Here is a 19,515-nt window from a genome sequence, read left to right as displayed (position 1 = left end):
AAAAAAAAAAAAAAAAAAAGAATAAGATGATAATAAAATTGTTAGCTAAAACGTTGATGGGAACAGGATATTCTCACAGTTTCTAAGTCTCACTCTAAAGATGTATTTGTTTTTTATGGCTGTGTAACAAATTAATGCAAACTTAGTGGCCTAAAATGACGCATGACACAAAACAGGGCTGCAATCAAGGTGTCAGTCATGCTTAGCTCCCCTGGAAGCCAGCTGCAATTCATTGCCAGATGAGCTTCTCAGGGCCCTTTCACAACATGGTGGCCTCCTTTTTCAAAGACAGCAAAAGGCCAGGAAGAGGAAAAAGAGAAAAATCATTGTGCAGTAGGGATAGAGTTTCAGTTTTGCAAGATGAAAAAGTTATAGAGATCTGTTGCATGAGAATGTGCGTATCGGTAATGCTACTGAGATGTGCTTTAAAATGGTTAAGATGGTAAATTTTACATTGTTTGTCTTTTTACCGCAAGTTCAAAAAAAAAAAATAAAGGAAGAGACACAAAACACCTTTTGACTTTGAGGATTAGTATTGTGGAAGTGCATTAATACCAACCATCATTAGGACTCCTAGAAATGTTAGCTGTAACTAGTCTGTGTTGCAATCAGTGGCTCAATTCCAAAAAAAAAAAAAAAAAAGAAAGAAAAAAAAATGCTGGCACATCAGAGAAGGTAGATGCTCCTCTATTCTAAATAATCAGAGATACCAAAAAAATAGAAACGTTTTCCTGGGAGAGATTTCTTTGTTACTGACTGCGTGCAAGAATAGGTGAAGATGTCTTAGGCTGGTGCTTCTCAAAATTTAACATGCGTAAGAATCACCTGGGATCTTGCTAAACTAGAGATTTGGAAGCCATAAGTCCGAGATGCGGTATGAGGTTCCACAGTTCTAACATTCCCAGGTGGTGTTGTTATCGGTGGTTTAAGGGCTGCTGTTTGAGGACTAAGAACTTAAAGAGATTCAAACAATTAGCAAAGATTGAACTAACTCTGCAGTGTTTACCAATTTCATCCAGTCATAAGATCCATCTAGTGCTCTTGTTAGTAAAAATATCTAGGCCCCTACCCTGGGAATTATGTCTTAGTTATTGTTCAGTGGAAGTTTAGAATCTGTGATTTTAACCTGTTGATTGTTATAATTAGTCAATTTGGGGAAATACTAACCGAAAGATCTTCAAGATGGTTTTCAATGTTAACTTTCCATCATCCTGCTTTATTTACTCAGAGAACTAGCTATACAGCAGATTTTCAACAGATTCCTATCTCCAGTTTTGTTTTGGTATGTTGTTTCATCCCAGAAACATTAAAATCCCTACTAGAAAGAATAATGTCTTTTTGTTTTTAATAACCAAGAATGAATATTCAATATGAAAACCTGCTGTTATCATCCTGTAGTTAAGTGATTCTGTGAATCTAGGGGTCAATAGCTGGTCCTTCAGACACTGGATACTGTTCACCTCTGGTACAGCCTCCTCCTGTGTGCTTATGAGGTACAGTGTCTGCACACTGTTGGCATCGTCTGCCCTTCTCTCCTTAACTTACCGCGTTTACCATGGCTTTATGTCTCCTGCTCAGGACTTTACACTCTGAGGTTTGTGCCTGCTCTCCCCAGTCCTTCCAGCCCCGAATATCAGCCCTGATTCTGACCAGCATCAGGTTGAGAATTGCTCAGTCCAATATCTCTGATCTTTGAGAACATCCATATTCATCTAAGTCTTCAGAAAAAGCCAAACTATGATCCAGTGAGATTCTCAATTGTAGGCTCTTCAGTACAGCAGTAAAATGTATTCCCTTGAGTATTCTTCAGTCAGGCCAGCTGTTCTGTACAGAGTCCTGTGGTAGGGTTGGTGGAATGGGGAAATGAGTCTTCCCTGAGAGTTTAATATTGCTTTTCATTGATTGTTCTTGTGTCTCTGTGATTATCAGTACAAATTTCATGGAGATCATTTATTTACTTAATAAATATGCACTGGGCACCTACAACATGCCAGGCATGTTCTGATAGCTGGAGATACCCTACTGAGCAAAACATAGGCAGAGATGCTGTGCTCATAGAGGTGATGGGATTCAAGCAAATAGCCACAATAATGAAGGTAAAAGTACAAGCCATTAGGATCACCACAGAAATGAGTCCAGTTCTTTGAGCATTATATAACAATGGAATCTGACTTACGTGGAGGGTTGGATAATAATGAGCCAATACATATGGACCGTGTGCTTTGCTATGTATCCTGCACTGTGCTAAATTCTGAACATGAACAAATGTCCTCAAAAAAAACCATGCAATAGTGACTTCATTTTATAGGTGAGAAAACTGAGGCTCAGAAAAGCTAACACCCAATCACAGAATGCGCTTCTACCAACCATCGACACTTCCTGCTGACCATTTACTACATCTTGTGTGGTAGAGACGAATCCTGCAGTTAGGGCTTTAATGCAGAAGAGACTGCTCCTCTCTGCCACCAGTTGGAATTTCCTGCCAGGGTTCCAAATGCTGATTAACCTTGAGACAACAGGTAAAAATAAGGGACCTATGCCTTACCTGGCTTGAGTTATGTGCAGTGTTTACTATAGTAGATTTATTTAGAGACTAGTAAGTGTGAAGCAGTGTACATAGAGGGGATGGGAAAGGCAATGGGAAATGGCCTTTAACTCAGTATAGGGCAAACATAAAATAAGTTCAAATGTAAATTATCACAAATGTTTAACAGCCTGATGGTCAAATCTGAAATAGAAGCACTACTATTGAACCAAATTTTACCACTCTATTTCATATGGGTAGCTTTGCCTTTGTGCTTTCTAAATTATCACAGAAAGATTAAAAGTAGAATCCATTTAATGATAAGTACATTTTATAGCTTCCTAACCCTTTAGAAAATTAATATTCATGCAATGCATATAATTGTAATTTTGCATTTGCATAGAACTTTAAGATTTTTCTTAATGGGTTTACTTGGGTCAAGTTCGATCCCCCAAAATCTTGCATAACTATTCAGTTGCTAAAACCTGAAGGAGTAGACCCAAGTTCCTAAATTCACAGAGCAAATAACTGGTCCAGTTTGGGTTACCATGCAAGCTTTTCTATTTTTGATCCTATATGTACTTCAAAGTTTTGTTTATAAAATTGTCATAATTTAAATTAATGAGACTATTTTAATATTCAGACTAGCTTACAGCAGACATACTTGAAAATGTAATAGTTATATGTAAAATTTTACATTAAAGAATGTCAACAGGCTGGGCTTGGTGGCTCATGCCTGAAATTCTAGCACTTCAGGAGGCCAAGGCAGGCAGATCACTTGAGCCCAGGAGTTTGAGACCAGCCTGGGCAACATGGTGAGACCTCTTCTCTACAAAAACACAAAAAAATTAGCTGGGTGTGGTGCCACATGCCTATAGTCCTAGCTACTTGGGAGGCTAAGGTGGGAGAATTACTTGAGTCCAGCAGGCAGAGGTTGCTATGAGCACAGATTGCACCACTGCACTCCAGTCTGGATGACAGAACCTGATCCTGTCTCAAAAAAAGAATGCCAACAAAATATTGTTTGCTGTTATATAGATTTTAATATATGACAAGGCACACCATGTTCACTGATATAAAGTAGCTGATATGCATCAATTTTTAAGTAACAGAATAGCTTTTTTTCTGCCATATTCTATCAGCAGTATAAAATTGTGCATATAGAATATTATCTTAAATTTATAAGTTTGTGATCCATGTGCTTCCACCCCACAATTGTGCTGTCTTTAAAAGAACACAGTTCATGCAAGAAAATTAATCATCATTTAATTTTCCAACTTACATTCTAGGCGATTGCAAGGGTGAATCAGGGTTGCTTGGATGTCTTTGAAAACTTTCCATTGCTCTCTTTTGTCTACTGCATCATTCTTCAAAAAACCAAATCACCTGCCTTTTCACCTAGTTTACCACCACAGAAATCTCAAGAATTGGTCTGGCATTACAAAATTTTCCCTCAGATTGTGAAATTCAAAAAATAAAGACAAAGCCAACCAAGCCACTTAATTCAGAAAAGTAGGAAGGCTAGGATTATCATAGATTATATTTTATTTTTCCCCATCACAAGTATGAGAGTTTCACTGTGCACATGTTGGATATTATTCAAGGCTAATAGTACACACAGACTTACTAGGTACATTGACAGTGAATCAATATGTTGGACAAGCTTCTCAATGGAAATTGGACACAAGCAGGTTGGCCAGGGAAATCTATTTACATTCAAGTTCAGAACCATATAGAAATAATGACATTGAAACCTTTCTCAAAATGTTGTAGCCTTTGAGGCAACTTTTTCTTTTCCTTATCCTGAGATTTTTGTATTTTGCACCCAGTCTTCTACTGGCCACTAGCCCAGTCTTCGTTCACTAGATACAATGGCACTTTGAGCATTCTCTTGAAGAAATGTAGTGCATTCTAAATGACGAATAATTATGTCATCTGCTCCCTGTTTTGTTTTTAAGCTGCTTCTTAATTTTTGTTTCTATCCTTGTGATCACTTTTTGATTATCATATGCTTATTAGTATTCCCAGAGGCAAATGCTGATTATTAGTTGGAAATGCAACTGTTTGAATTCTAAAAGAACCCAAATAAGCATCAGGCAAAACCCTGAACACAGGGCTCATGCCTAGACAGAACTCTAAATTGTCTAGGGTGACTGGTCACCCTGGTTTGCCCTGGATTCTGGAGAGAGGAGGTTGTATGAGGTGAGAAACTTTCCATGATAAAACCAAGACAATCCTAAGCAAACTTGTGTGACTGGTCACTACATAACTGGCTGCAGTTTTTATGAAAGACCCTATCCTTTTTACCGGCCCTGCACAGCATTCTAATTCCTGAGAAGAGGGTGCAGTTTTTTAAAATTTTCTGGCTCTGCTTCCTACTTTGGCATGGTTACTCTGAACCAAAAAAAAAAAAAAAATCCATTTTCAAAATTACTGGACATGTAACGGGGGTCCTCACTTTTTGCTTCTTGTTTCTTGAAATTTATAAGATATATTCTCATTCTCACAGAGAAACTTATAAGAGAGAAAGATACAGGCTACCTAGAGTGCCAACCAGCGTAGAAAAGCAAGGTTCACTCCATGAAATACAGATTGTTAGAGAGCATTTGCTGGAAGTCCCAGGCCTTTGCTGGAGGTCTGGTGAGATGTGAAGTCAAAAGATCAGAGTCCTATTTGGACATGGGATTGGCTCTGTGCACTCCCTTAGGTAAATGGGTTACAGATTTAGGTATCTAGCAACTGTACAGCAGAACTGAGTTTTATTCTTGACTTTGTCTCTGTAGATATGACTTGGGGTAAATCACTTCTCTCTAAGCATATCCATACACTCATTTGTCAAATGAAGCTGTTGAAGTAGATAATTCTCAGCCATTTCAATTCTGGAGTTTTATGAGAGCTTATCATGTGACTAGTATCAATCTCAGTATTTCACAAGTTTTATGTCATGCATTCCTTGCAATAACTCTCAGAGGTAGATGAGCATTTGCTTTTCTAGATCTAATTTCTGTTATTCCCCCATTCTGCTAGAATACTGGGGAGGCTAATCTATGGAAAAGATATTTCTTCTTTCTGGATTCTGTTTTAGTTCTGACAATGAGGAGCAGGAAATTGGAGGAAAGGATGAGAGTGAGGTTTGGGTACTCATTATTGTGAGTTCCCCTTTGGATGGATGCAAGTCTTGATGAAAGCCTGAAAGTCTGCAGCTTCTGCCAGCCATCACTCTCCATACAGCTCTCCCTCTTTCTGTGGGTTCCAACATTCTCCCTCCTTTATCCTTTAGAATAATGGAAAGTGTTGGGTTCCAACCCAGACCCAACGCCACTTACTAGCAGTGACAGCATGGGAAAATTACTTACCATGAGTAAGCTTTTCCACATCAAAAGTCATCCATTTTAAATTAATTTCACAAATGAAAATATTGTGTTAACAAAGCATTTCATATAGTCCCTGAGACAGAGTAAGGGTTCAGCAGATGTTAATCTTTCTTCACTTCTCCTAAACTTCTTGAATTTCTTTGTATGTCACTAGTCATAATTTTGTCCCATGTGTGCTCTCGCTACCCTTCTCAAATGTGATTTCTATTTCCAATTGGAAAACAAAGGTTGATACATGTGCTATGCACCCAGTACTTCTCAAACACAGTTTGCTGAATGAATAAAGTAAATTTTTGGCAAGGTTTCTGATCAGGATCCAGTTTTCTAGGTCTTCCCCCATTCCAGAAAGAACCTTTTGCAAACAAGGTCATTGATATATACTGCTCAACTTACTTCTCTCCTTTGGACATTCCCACTACTGACACAGCCAGATGGAGAAACATAAAACATTACAGTTTGTTCTTTACAAAATAGTCATGTGAAATACAAACTTACTCAACTACAAATAGATATTTCTACAAATCACTCTTCCATTATTAACCTGAGGCTAGGGATTGATAATAAAGAACAGAACAGATACAGATATTTTGATTCACATCTTCTAGGGTGATTGAATCTTCCTCTCAATCCTCCTACCTAGGAAAGGCCTGTAGAAAGTTACCATTTCATGGCATAAATTTCTCATCTCATCTTTGCTGGAGATGCTGCTAATGTCCAGCAAAGATGAGATGGGAAAGTTATGCCACGATATCCTTTGGATGAGTCCTTCAATTAACTATTGTCATAAATGGGGATAAAACATTTTGTTTTCCTCTAAGATCAAATTAATTCAAGACCCATAGGTTGCTCACTTCTTATTGTTTGAATAAGTCTCAAAAATTTGGGTTGTTATAAAGGAAAATTGAAGTAAAGAAGATATCAAATTGAATAGAAATGAAAAAATAATCTGTGAATCCTTAGTGCAGTATTCTTCTCTCTACAGTGAATGTGGGATTTATGGATAACTAAAAGCAATAAGAAAAACATCTTCCAGTTTTCTTATAATGTGTTAGCATGTTAACTGAATTATCCTCTTAGAGCCTCCGTTTCCCTCCTTATAAAATGCAGGAGTTGTATTTGAGGGTCTATAACATCTTCCCCACCTCCCATCTGAAGAGTGTATGAGTCTCCCAGATGCTGCCCTGAAGGAATTGTTAGAGTATCATAAAATAGGCACAGTACAGGCCCACCTACCAACTGACTGAAGATTAAAGGAGCCTCAGCAGTAGTGAGGAGAGTTATGTGACTAGATGATTATAGGTTTGAGGAAATAAATTTGACCCCTGCAAGCATGAAACTACTCCCTGTAAGCATGAAACTACTCCTTGTAAGAGAAAGCCTATACTATCTCCATGATCCCCTCTCTTAAGGCACTCTCTGAGTGCTGAGACCTGACCAGGACATGTAGGAGACCCCATCCTTGTTTGAGTTCCTTCTTCTCTCCCACTTCCTAGCATCTCACAAGAGAGTTTCCAATAAGAGAGTTAATGTTGTTGCAAGCTGGTGTCATCTGACATCCAAAGATTCCTCTGAGGATGTATTTTCAAATCATTTACGACCTTAGGGAGTGGTGTATAATTGTTGCTATAAAGTAAGGCACTGCCATAACCTTGGGAATTTGAAATCACTACAGGAAATTGAAGAGTAAATTCCTCTTAATAAAGCAGTGCACAGCAAGATGCCGAGGAATGAAAATTAACTCATGAAGCAGTTGTTGCTTAGCAGGGAAGAGATACCACCAGCTGCAAGAACTCAACAGGGTAGGCTTGAGATACTTTTTCCACCAATAGGCCCCTGGCCTGTTCCAGAAGTGGGTATATTACATTCTGGATGAATAATTTTGAAAATAAGGTGATTCCTCTTGCTTAAGTAGGGAGGCAGCAAGCCTTGGGAAATAAAGGCTCCAAGAAGCAGAGTCCAGCCTAGGCTTTTCCGTTATGGTTTGGTCTTTTTTGATGAAGACCCAGATTGTGTCCTGTCAGCCTCAGTTTCCCCAGAAGTAAGTCTAATGTTAGAATGCATGATGACTTTTCTTTCCCCAACGTCTGGAGAGAAAGATAATATCTCTTGTGCTATATGTGTGAAGTCTACAAGAGAGAAACTATGTAAAGCTTGGGCAGGGAGGCACTAACTCCATACAAATTACAATGTCAATGTGACAGCCTTGCTGTTCAAAGCACTTTGTATGCACCTTGTTCATCCTTAATGATTTTTTTTTCATTAAAAATAGAGCAGGCAACCTGTCTAGGCAAAAGAAGGTGAAAACAGCACTCAAGCAGAGTGGTATTGTCTTGAAGAGACATGAATGTCTCCTCAGGACGTCCTAGATGCATTTGTCTAAGAATTTTAATGTGTTGTGGCGAAATACCCAACCCTAGGGAAAGTTGATGTCAGAGAGCTTGGTACAGCCATTGCTTTCCAGCACAATCTTGATTATTTCACCGACTTCATCCAGCCCCTCTAGACCACTTGGATTTCCAGCTCAATGCATTACTAGATACTGTCAACCTTTCTCCTTGAGGAAATGCCACTTTTTTCCCCTAACCCCAGAATCCTTTGCTCTCCTACTCTAATATTTTGGTTTCCACGTGCTCTATACCTTTAGAAGCAACAGAGCTGGTTATTAGCATAGACTCTGGAATCAACCCTGATATGACTGAGTCCCAGTTCCGCTATATACAAACGAGTTACTTAATTTCCCCCAGCATTAATCTTCCCATTGTTAAAATGAAAAGGGGTATTGCTACAAATATTAAATAAGATCAACTATGCAAAACATGTAACAGAGTTCTTCGTATAAAATAATATCAATACATTTTTCCTATAATTATTTTTGTTACTGGATGCCTATTTGGACTGGCTTCTGATTTGCATTTTGAAGCCTTCCCCAAACTATGTCACCTTTCTGCTCTCCTTCTCCCTGATTTATCCAATAAGCTCTTAACCCAGACTAAATTACTTAAACTTTCTAGATCTCTACTCTCTTGTCTGTAGAATGGGGAATAATAACAGTTATTCTCTCATAGCTTCTGCTCCTGTGCTCAGTGGTCTCATCCAAAACTCTGCACCACAGCCTTTGCCTTGATCTCAGATCTTCTCTCCCAGGAGAGTCAAAATGCAAAAGACAGCTTATCAACTACCTGGAGTCTTAGTTTTTCTAGGCCAAACAACATAGTTTTATTTATTCATTTTATTTTTATCTGTTCCCCCAGATGAAATTATTTCTAAGCTTTTCCCCATCCTACTTCTCTCCTCTAAATGACTTGACTGGTCTATGTACAACCTTTCTATAAGGTGCTAAAATTATGTACAATACTCTCTTAGTCCATTCCAGGTGGCTATAACAAAATACTTTTGACTGAATAATGTATTAAAAATATAAATGTATTGTTCACAGCTCCAGAGGGTAAAAAGTCCAAAATCAGGGTACCAGAAGATTCAGTGTCTGTTGAGGGCCCGTTACTCACAGATAGTGCCTTCTATGTGCCCTCACACAGTGGAAGGGGCAAACAGTCTCTCTCAAGTCTCTTTTCTAAATGCACTAATCTTATTCATGAGATCAAAGTCCTCATGACTTTGTCACCTCCTAAAGTCCCTACCTCTTAATACAATTGCATTAGAGATAGGTTTCAACATATAAGTTTTGGGGGATCAAAAACATTCAGACCATGGAAAACACCTTCTCCCGTAAATGACCAGCCCAAATAAAACAATACTACCTCTTACCACCTTTGCTTTCTAAAGTTTTCCTCAGATTCTATACAACTTACAGGGAAGCACAGATCTCATTAAGGTTTTCACATATCATCTTAAAAAATCTTGAGTTTTTTTTTTTACTATAAAAACCCCTACATGAAAACGTTAAGTTTCATCTTCCCATTTCTCTATTTATGCAATTAATACTCTGAACTCAAAAAGTGAGGTTTTGAATTTTCATTAGATTTCATATAATTAGATTCAGACCTTCATTTCAGTTGGTGGATGTTGTTGTGAATACTGATTGTTTTCAATCAACATAGTAACTCCTCTGAACATATTAGCTCCTCCTCTCAGCAATTTTTTTTTTTTTTTTTTTTTGCAACAAATGTGATAAACCCACTCTTTACATATTTTTCTCCAGGTCTACTGCCAAACATTTTGGTCAGGACCAAGGACAGAGCCCTGGACCATGCTATTTAAAAACTTTCTCCCAATTTTCATCCATCAAACAATTCCCTTTGGGTTTTTTTGGTTCAACCAGTTACAAGTCTACCTAATTGTTTTTATGTATTACCACTATTTCTCCATCATGGCCCAATTATGACATAAAATAACTTGTTACGGGCCCTCTTGGTGTCCCAGATGCAACAACTACCATGTTTCCCTAAGTCAGTAATCCACAGTTGTTATAAACTTGAGCACTGGAGTCAGACTAGTGTTCAATTCAGTACCCACCCCTGGCTAGTTGTTGTGACCACAAACAGGTTACATAAGCCATCTGTCCACAAGCCACAAATGAAGAAGCTAAGTTTTCATGAGAGTAGCTACTTTATCAAGATAATATTGTTTCTGCACAGATGTAATATGATAAAGCATATCAAATGCTTACAAGCAACCACTTTTAGGTAATAGGGACTTGATAAATGTTCATTATTTTTCAATCCATAAACAATGTAACTCGACCAAAAAGGATAAAAGGAAAAATCAGGTTACCCTGGCCATATCTTTGCTGACTTCTGCCACAAATTTGTTGCTTTTTTTCTAACATCTATATTCCTTCATAGCTTTGACCTCTGTTGGTAATAATATATTCGCTTGTGATTACTTATTTAAAATTATCTCCTTCATTTAATCAGAAGCTCCATGAGGACAGCATCCATGTCAACTTTTGCTCAGCACTGCCTCTCCAGTGTCTTGCACAGTGCTGGACAGGTACTCAGTGCATATTGGTAAATAAGTAAATAAATGATCTCTGTTAAGTTTGTATTGGTAATACCCCAGACACAAGAATGGCCAATGAAAAGCACTGTTGAAAGATCAAGTAAAACTTATTTCCCTACCCTACCAACCCCACCACATGGCTCTGCACAGATCAGCTGGTCTGATTAAAGAATATTTAAGGAAATACATTTTAATGTTGTGCTGAAGAGACTAAAATCAAGAATCTCACTGAATCATTTTTTGGCTTTCTCTGCAGACTGAGATGGATATGGAAGACCAGAGATATTGTACAGAGCAACTCAGAACCTGATGCTAGTCAGAATCGGGCTGATCGTTTTGTGTCTGGGGAGAGCAGGCACAAACCTCAGATTGTAAAGTCCTGAGCAGGAGATATAAAGCCATAGTAAACGGAGAAGTACAATAAGGAGAGAAGAGCAGAAGATGCCAACAGTGTGCAGACTCTGTGCCTCACCGGCACATAGAAGAAGGTGGTACCACAGGTGAGCAATGTCCACTGTTTAAAGGACCAGGTATTGAACTGAGATGAGAGTCACCCTCAACTCCACAACCTCTTCCATCCTGTGTTATCTTGAGCAAGGCATTTGGCTTCTACAGACCTCAGCTTTCTAGTCCACACAATGAAGGAACTAACATAAACTTCACAGAGTTGTTATACAGACAAGATTACATCACTTCACCAAATCACTTAGCTACCAAGTGATAATAGAAGGTGTATTAGTTCGTTCTCCCACTGCTGCTGTTAAGACATACCTGAGACAGGCTAATTTATTAAGAAAAGAGGTTTAATTGACTCACTGTGGACTGCAAAGGCTTCTGCTTCTAGGAAGGCCTCAGGAAACTTACAATAATGGCAGAAGGCAAAAGGGAAGCAGGCACAGTTTTCACATGACCAGAGTAGAAGAGAGAGAGAGCAAAGGTGGAAGTGCTACACAGTCAAAGAACCCAGATTTCATGAGAACTTACTCACTGTCATGAGAACAATAAGAGGAAAACTCGCCCCCATGATCCAGTCACCTCCCTCTAGGTCTCTCCTCCAACACTGGGGATTACAATTCAACATGAGATTTGGGTGGGGACACAGCCAAACCAGATCAGCAGGTTCACGTATTCAGCACGTATCTTGGTAATTAAGAAATAAAAGGGAGGTTATTTCGTTATTCCTTCTGATAGCAATCTTACTGTCATGGGGACAATAAAAAAAAGGCAAAAGAAAACAGAAAAAAGTAGACTAAATGATTTCAGGGGAAAAATATATGCAATTAATAGCCAGCCATATGGGAAATACAGAAAAATAGCATCATGAAAAGATCATGATGATCCAGCTAGTGTTTCCCAAATTTACCAAATCATAAGAATGTCTTTGCTAAACATGCCATATTTAGACTTCCACGCCAGATGAACTAAGGCACAATCTCCAGAGAGGAATGTAGAGAGTTGTATTAAGCATACCAAGTGATTCCAGCACTGTGGGAGGCCAAGGAGAGCAGATCACTGTCAGTTAGGAGTTTGAGACCAGTTTGGCCAAATGGAGAAACCCAGTCTCTACTAAAAACACAAAAATTAGCAGAGCATGGTGGTGCATGCCTGTAATCCCAGCTTCTCGGAAGGCTGAAGCAGGAGAATCGCTTGAACCTGGGAGACGGAAGTTGCAGTGAGCTGAGATAATGCCACTGCACTGCAACCTGGGTGATAGGGCCAGACTCCGTCTCCAAATAAAAGACAAAAAATCCCAGGTGATAATTATAAACCAAACAAAATTGAGAAATCCTGCTTTAGTTCAATCTTTTCTAATTGCCTGCAAGCCCTCAAATGTGTTCCATGTACCAGTAGCTTCAACATCACCTGGGGACTGGTTAGAATTTCAGCCTCGCAGCCTGCACCCCAGAGGACTGCAGTCTGTGCCTTGAAAATTGCTGCACTACTTTGTTTCTGAGGAAACCTTTTCCCTTCCCTTAACACTTCCATTTTTTCTTTAAGGAGTGAAATGTTTGCCTTGCTTTGGTGTTCCGGCACCCCTCTATTCCTCCACAATTTGACCATCATAGGTTTTATTGAAGGTACTGTTCAGTGTTAAATCATCTCAGTATCTGTGATACCCTTTAGGAACTCAAAAATTCATTATACTTGTAACTGCACTAAAGTAAAATTTTACCTACGGTGATTCAATAATCTAATGTGAAAGCTCTGCCAGTTACTTAAAATGAAAGACATTTCTGGATGTAATGTCTTTAATTTGTAATGTTTTATTATCTCTCTGTATCAGAGAGGGTCCGTCCAACAAAGCAGAAGTCACTATATATATTTAGAGTTTTCATTGAATAGAGGCAGTTCATAACAAAAGTTATGAAACATTTTAAAAGCCATATGGAGAAGTGGGACCAACCTGCTTTTAGCCACAGAAAAAAGCCATTACCATTCCAAGGGTACAAGGAAAAAAAGTAGAGAGCCAGAGCTGTTCAATGCCAGGGCTGCTGTTGGCCAGTGAAAATAGAAAGTGTGACAGACCTTTAAAACAATAGGAAGAGGGAAGAGATACAGTCACTGCCAGAGATACTCACTGAGGCAGAGAGATTGGGGGAAACACTATGGCTTCTCCTTTCTTGCCCTCTAGTTTCCCCACAATGCCTTCCACTGGCTGAACCAAGCTGGGAGACAGTTGACTCATAAGTCTACAAAATGCAACTACAGAGAAGTGCAAGGGGATACAGGGATTCAATAGCAATCAAGACATGGACAGGAAAGAAACTAGAAAACGAACAGAGTAAACCCAAAGAATGTATAGGATGGCAATAAAGAAAAAAAAACCACAGTAATTAATGAAAGAAAATCAGAGCAAGAAGAAATAACCAACAAAACCAAGTAAGTTCAATTCTAAAGTTAATAACCCAAAGAAGAAATTGTCTGTATCATAACCAAGATAAAATGTTCAATAGATTGAATAGATGGGACAGAAAACAGGCCAAGGACTGGCACAGCTTAGCTTTGGTGTGATATTGCTGTAGAGGAATGCCATTTATGATTTTTTTTCAGTGAAAGCTCATTGAGCATCCACTATGTGCTGGCCCCCGTTCTGAGCAATGGGAGAATAGAAGTGAGAAAGAAAAGACGAGACATAGAGTTGGTGTTCAAATGAGGAAAGGCAGGCCTGCTGTGGTGGCTCACACCTATAATCTCAGCACTCTGGGAAGCCAAGGCGAGCAGATCGCCTGAGGTCAGGAGTTCAAGACCAGCCTGGCCATCATGATGAACCCCCATCTCTACTAAAAATACAAAAATTAGCCAGGAGTGGTGGCAGGCGCCGGGAGTCCCAACTACTTGGGAAGCTGAGGCAGGATAATCACTTAAACCCAGGAGGCGTAGGCTGCAGTGAGCTGAGATCGTACCATTGCACTCCAGCCTGGGCAAAAAGAACAAAACTCCACTTCAATAAATAAATAAATAAAAGAAATAAATAACAAATGAGGAAAGGCAGACAAATAACAAATAAACCCACAAATAAATAGTGATATTAACTGTGCAAAAATTTAAAACCCGACGATGACATAGAGAGTGATTGTGCGACTCTTTTAAATTATAAGTATGTGGGATTGTGGGGAAGATGCTAATATTTAACCTGAGATATTGACAAAAGAGACCATGCATGTGATGCTCTGAGCAAAGAACTTTTCAGATCTGAAAGACAGAAACAAGCTTGACATATTAGAGAAACAGAAAACAGGCCAGTGTGGTAAGAGCAGTGGACAGAATGGAAAATGCAGTGGACAGAATGGAAAATGAGGGAGAGAGTTAGATGAAGTCCAGATTGTATAGAGATTTATAAGTCCAGAGACCTTTTCTTTCCAGGGTTGTGAGTATTTTCCTTTACTCGAAATACAATAAAATGTCATGGAAGGATTTCAAACATGGGAATAGCATAAATGACTTCTTTTAAAAATGTATCTGGATGGCAAGTATTGAAGGTAGGACCTAAACTGCTACTGCATTAATCTATTTGAGAGGTGATAGTGACTTAGCCCAGGTTAGTTGTCTAGGAGATGGGAACACATGACAAGATTTAGGTAATGGAGTGCAAGGAGACACTGTGGGAATTAGACGTGGGTTCTATTTGGAGGGTAAGAAATAGGAGAAATCAAGGTAAGAGATGGATGATTTGAACATCAAGGGCATGCATTACCAATGAGGTGATACTGCCTTCAAGAGGGTGAAATATTTTTGGGGGGGTGGGGGGACAAGAATATCTCACTCTTTTGTATGTATAAGGCATAGATATTCATAATACGATAACAGGTATACAGTATATTTCTGATGTTAAAACTTCAAGGGGGAGACCAATTAGGAAAAAAAAAAACTTTAAATAATGGGGAGAGTGGCAATAAAAAAAATAGAAACATTGATCTAAGGATATTGTGGTGCAATTTCTTAAGATGGGAACATATGGGCAGATGCAGGATGAGGGTTCTCTTTTGAAAACAGTGAACTTGAGAAGCCCATGAGACGTCCAAGGTAGACATGCCAAGTCTACCTTGGCACATTGAGGTTTCTAGGGAAAAGAAGGAAGTAGATATTCAAATTCGTGAGATTTGTGAACAAGTGTGACATTTAAAACTGAAACAACATTGAAATAATCCACTTGGGAAGGTATATAGTTAGAAAAAAGAAGGGAGCTCAGATGATAGCCAGGAAAACCTCTAATGTTTAAAAGTCAAGCTGATAAGGAGAGCTAGCAACAAGCCGGAGATGACACAGCCCATGTGGTAGAAACAAAGGCATAAATCATGGAAGTCAAGAAACGAAAGTGCTTCCAGAAGGAAGAAATTAAGTTGAATACTGCAGGGGTCAAATAAAAGTGGAGAAAGCTCACTACCTGTGTTCACATCCAGACAACTCTGACAAGAGCCATGTGTGCATGGTAGGAACTACAGTCTGATTGGTGTGGCAGGACAAAATACAAGGGGAGAAGATTGAAACAGCAAATACAACATAACTCACCCTAGAGGACTTGCTCTGAATAGGAGCACAGATAGGGCTTCAGCTAGAATGAAAGTGGGTTCAAAGGAAAGCCTACCCCCAACATCTAGGATGCTAGAACAAGTGTGTTCTGTGTTAGGAATGTTTGATTGGAGAGTGACATTGAAGCTGCAGGAGAAAAACCAGGATAATTCCAGTTAAATTCCAATTATTAGTAAGAGCAAGATATAAAAATAGGTGGCTGAAGTGGGATGAAAGAAAGATTATTGGCAGTCAAGGGAATGAGACAAAATCTGCTAAATGTACATTGAGATAATTGAAAATAGTCTCAGGAATAGAGGTGGAAAAGAAGACAATGAACCAGGCATTAAAAAGTTATCAGTGAATGAAGGAATAATATGACTGCAGCAGGTTATGTGACAGGATCCGACAGCATGATTTTCACAGAAACTGTGGTTTTGAAGGAGGGGGAGACTCGGGTGTTTTATAATTGGTTATCTTCATGCTCTGAAGTTCTTGAGATAAAAGAGAAATAATATGTCTCATGCAGCTGACTTTAGAGGAGATGATGTGTAAGGGAACATCTAGATTTCTGTTACGGCAAGAAGGTGAAAGGAAAGTTTAGAGAAAGGACCATGGATATAGGGTAGTTCACAGCTAAGAGATCACGAATCCAGGGAGCACAATGAAAAAGTTATGTGGGAAATCAGGTGTAATTAGTAACTGTAGAGTGTAGGATGAAGAAGGAGTCCTTGCAATTAATGTTTTAGGTGTGGTGAGGACAGAAGAGAACAGGGATGGGAGGCATGATTGGATTAGCTTTAGGAATCTCCCGTAGGGAGATGGTAAGCAGGACAAGCTGGACTTCTTTCTGGATGCTCAGAGGGCATGGAAAGCAAAGCACGGCCCAAGGGCCATTCGGGTTTGCTCTCTGAGACAGCTGTGACATCCCAGAGGGCATACGATATGGCAGGCAGTACAGAGATGGAAGCAGGGGCTGGTGCTGATGATCATCATAGCTCTGAAGTCCTCACAGTTGTGGCAGCACATGTGGCACTGGTCACTGTTTATCTTTAATGAGACATGTCCATGGTGAAGGAGACACTGGAAAATAATGAGTGGGTTTCAAATATTTCGCTATGGAACACTTTATTCAAATCCAAGTTGATATAAAGGACAAATACAAAAAAGTACAAACCAGACCCACTTTTATCCCTCAACTCCAAGACTTGGAGGGATTGGAGAAGCTTTATACACTCCTGGAGAGCCTGATCTCTAAACAAGTTCCAAATCTTGTATCTTTTATTCAGTGTTGATATTATTCACACTGTTTCAGCTACTGTCTGTATCGATGACATATGTGGTAAAGCCTCACTAATTTTGAATAATGAGACTAACATGATTTAGTAACAAAACCAAATTACAGACATTCTGTTAACAAAATGCAATTTTATTGCTCTCAAGTAGAAAATATGTTATAAACCGAGCTATAAATGGATATTATTAAGCTAAATGGAATAACTTTATATAAAATTACAACTCACAATAGGCCTATATAACATGGTGATGTATCACAAACATGTTAATCCTTTAACATAAGAGAAATAATTGCTGTGGTTGAGAAATTGAAGGCTGAGCAAAATTTATTGAGTCCTTGGTTTCCAAAGGCACTACCTGTGGTTTAGTCTCCCTTCAACGTAAGACCATGAAGAATCAAAGGCAAAGAAATTATTACAATATTTACTTGGAAAACATAAAATGTACAAAATTATTGAAAATCTGAAGGGAATAAGGTTGGAGGTAATAAAAGACCGTTAATCATGGCCTTTGCAACAGCATGGATACACTTGAGGCCATAATCCTAAGCAAACTAATGCAGTAACAGAAAACCAAATACCATATGTGCTCACTTCTAAGTGGGAGCCAAGCATTGGGCACACATGGACACAAAGAAGTGAACAATAGACAACAGATAATATAAGGGGGCAAGGGAGAGGGGAAAGCATTGAAAAACCACTTATAGGATACTATGCTCACCTCCTACATGACAGGTTCAATCCTACTCCAAACCCCAGCATCACTCAATATACTTTTATAGAAAATCTGCACATGCACCCCCAGAATCTAAAATAAAAGCTGCAAAAGACAAAAGTAAAACATAAATATATTTCAATGCTAATGAATGCTAATGAAAAAGAATCATATATTTGGGTATGGGTCCTTGATGATAGTCGAAGACAGTGCCTTGAAAAATTGACAGATGCTGAATTAAGTAAGATCAGATAATTTATATGGGTGCAGGAGTCCTAAAAATTTTAATAGTCTAAAGCAGAGCAGATCAATCTTTAACATGATTATGAATCACCTGGGGAGTCTGCTAAAATGCAGCTTCTGATTCCACAGGTCTGGGGTGAGACCTGCGATTTTACATTTTTCATGTGATGCTAATGCTGCAGGTCTGGGGCCACGCTTTGAGTAAAAAATGCTAAAGTGCATGCAGAGTTTATGTGAGAAAGTTGAATAGACATAGTGCAGCAGTTCTGATATTGCGTATTTTTGTGGGGAGATGGAGGAAAATTTTAAGACTATTATATTATGAATCCTGTGCATATGACTTACCTTTACTGAGCAGGATGATTCCTTAATGTCAGCCCATTGTTTGTTTTCTCATCCACACCTCCCCTAAGCACTAAATAAGAGGCATTTTGTTATAATGTATTAAGCAAATTATGTAGAAAAAGTAACTAAAGTATTTCATAACCCAAATACCCTGATGTTGACATTGGGTCCTGCAATTGGCTCTTTTACCTTAAAAAAGTGTTCTTTTCAGTTAAATTTATTTTAGTTCACCAATATCTTTTGGTTAGTAACCTCACCTAAACATACTTCCACAAAAATGAGTTGATTCATTAAAGAGTAAAGTCAGTAATTCCTCTTTAGAATCATATGCTCATAAAATTTTACATTTAGCAGATTATTAAAGTGTGTATCATCTAAAATTCTCATTTCTCAGATAAGAATATAGAGATCTCAGTGACATCGTGTGCCCAGCATCACACAGGAATGTAGAGCAAGAATTAGTATCCGTATCTTCAGGTTTTCTTTGAGCTTTTAAAGGAAAATATAGGCCTCAATGCCTCTTTACCTTAAACTCAAATATTGCTTATCTTGTGAAATTTCAACTAATTAAAATACTCATAATATTCTTCATTAGCAGATTTATTTTCTTCAGTTGAAAGGAAAAACATTAAAAATGATCAACCAAAATTATTTTACCCAGCAAAGCAGTCTTTGAGAAATGAGGGGAAAATAATAACTTTCCCAGACAAATAAAAGCTAAGGGAGTTTCCTCTCATTGTATCATTAGGGCTCTCCTACAAGAAATTCTATAGGGAGTTCTTTAAAATGAAGAAAAGATCTTCTAATTAATAACATAAAATACACAGAAGAACAAAATCCAGTTGTATACATAACATTAAGTAATATTCAGCATACTCTAGTACTTGTAGTAATGGTATGCAAAGTAATGTTATCCCTAGTATAAGGGTTAAATGATAAAATGTTTAATAACAACCAGAGTTAAAATAAACTGTCAAGGGGTGCACATAACAAAAAACTGTAAATTCAGACATGAAAAATAAAACTGTGTGATGGGGGAGCAAAAATACA

This window comes from Mandrillus leucophaeus, unplaced genomic scaffold (assembly GCF_000951045.1).
Source record: "Mandrillus leucophaeus isolate KB7577 unplaced genomic scaffold, Mleu.le_1.0 Scaffold18, whole genome shotgun sequence".
Lineage (NCBI taxonomy): Eukaryota > Metazoa > Chordata > Mammalia > Primates > Cercopithecidae > Mandrillus > Mandrillus leucophaeus.
The sequence above is the reverse complement of the archived record's forward strand: the minus strand, read 5'-3'. Positions refer to the sequence as shown.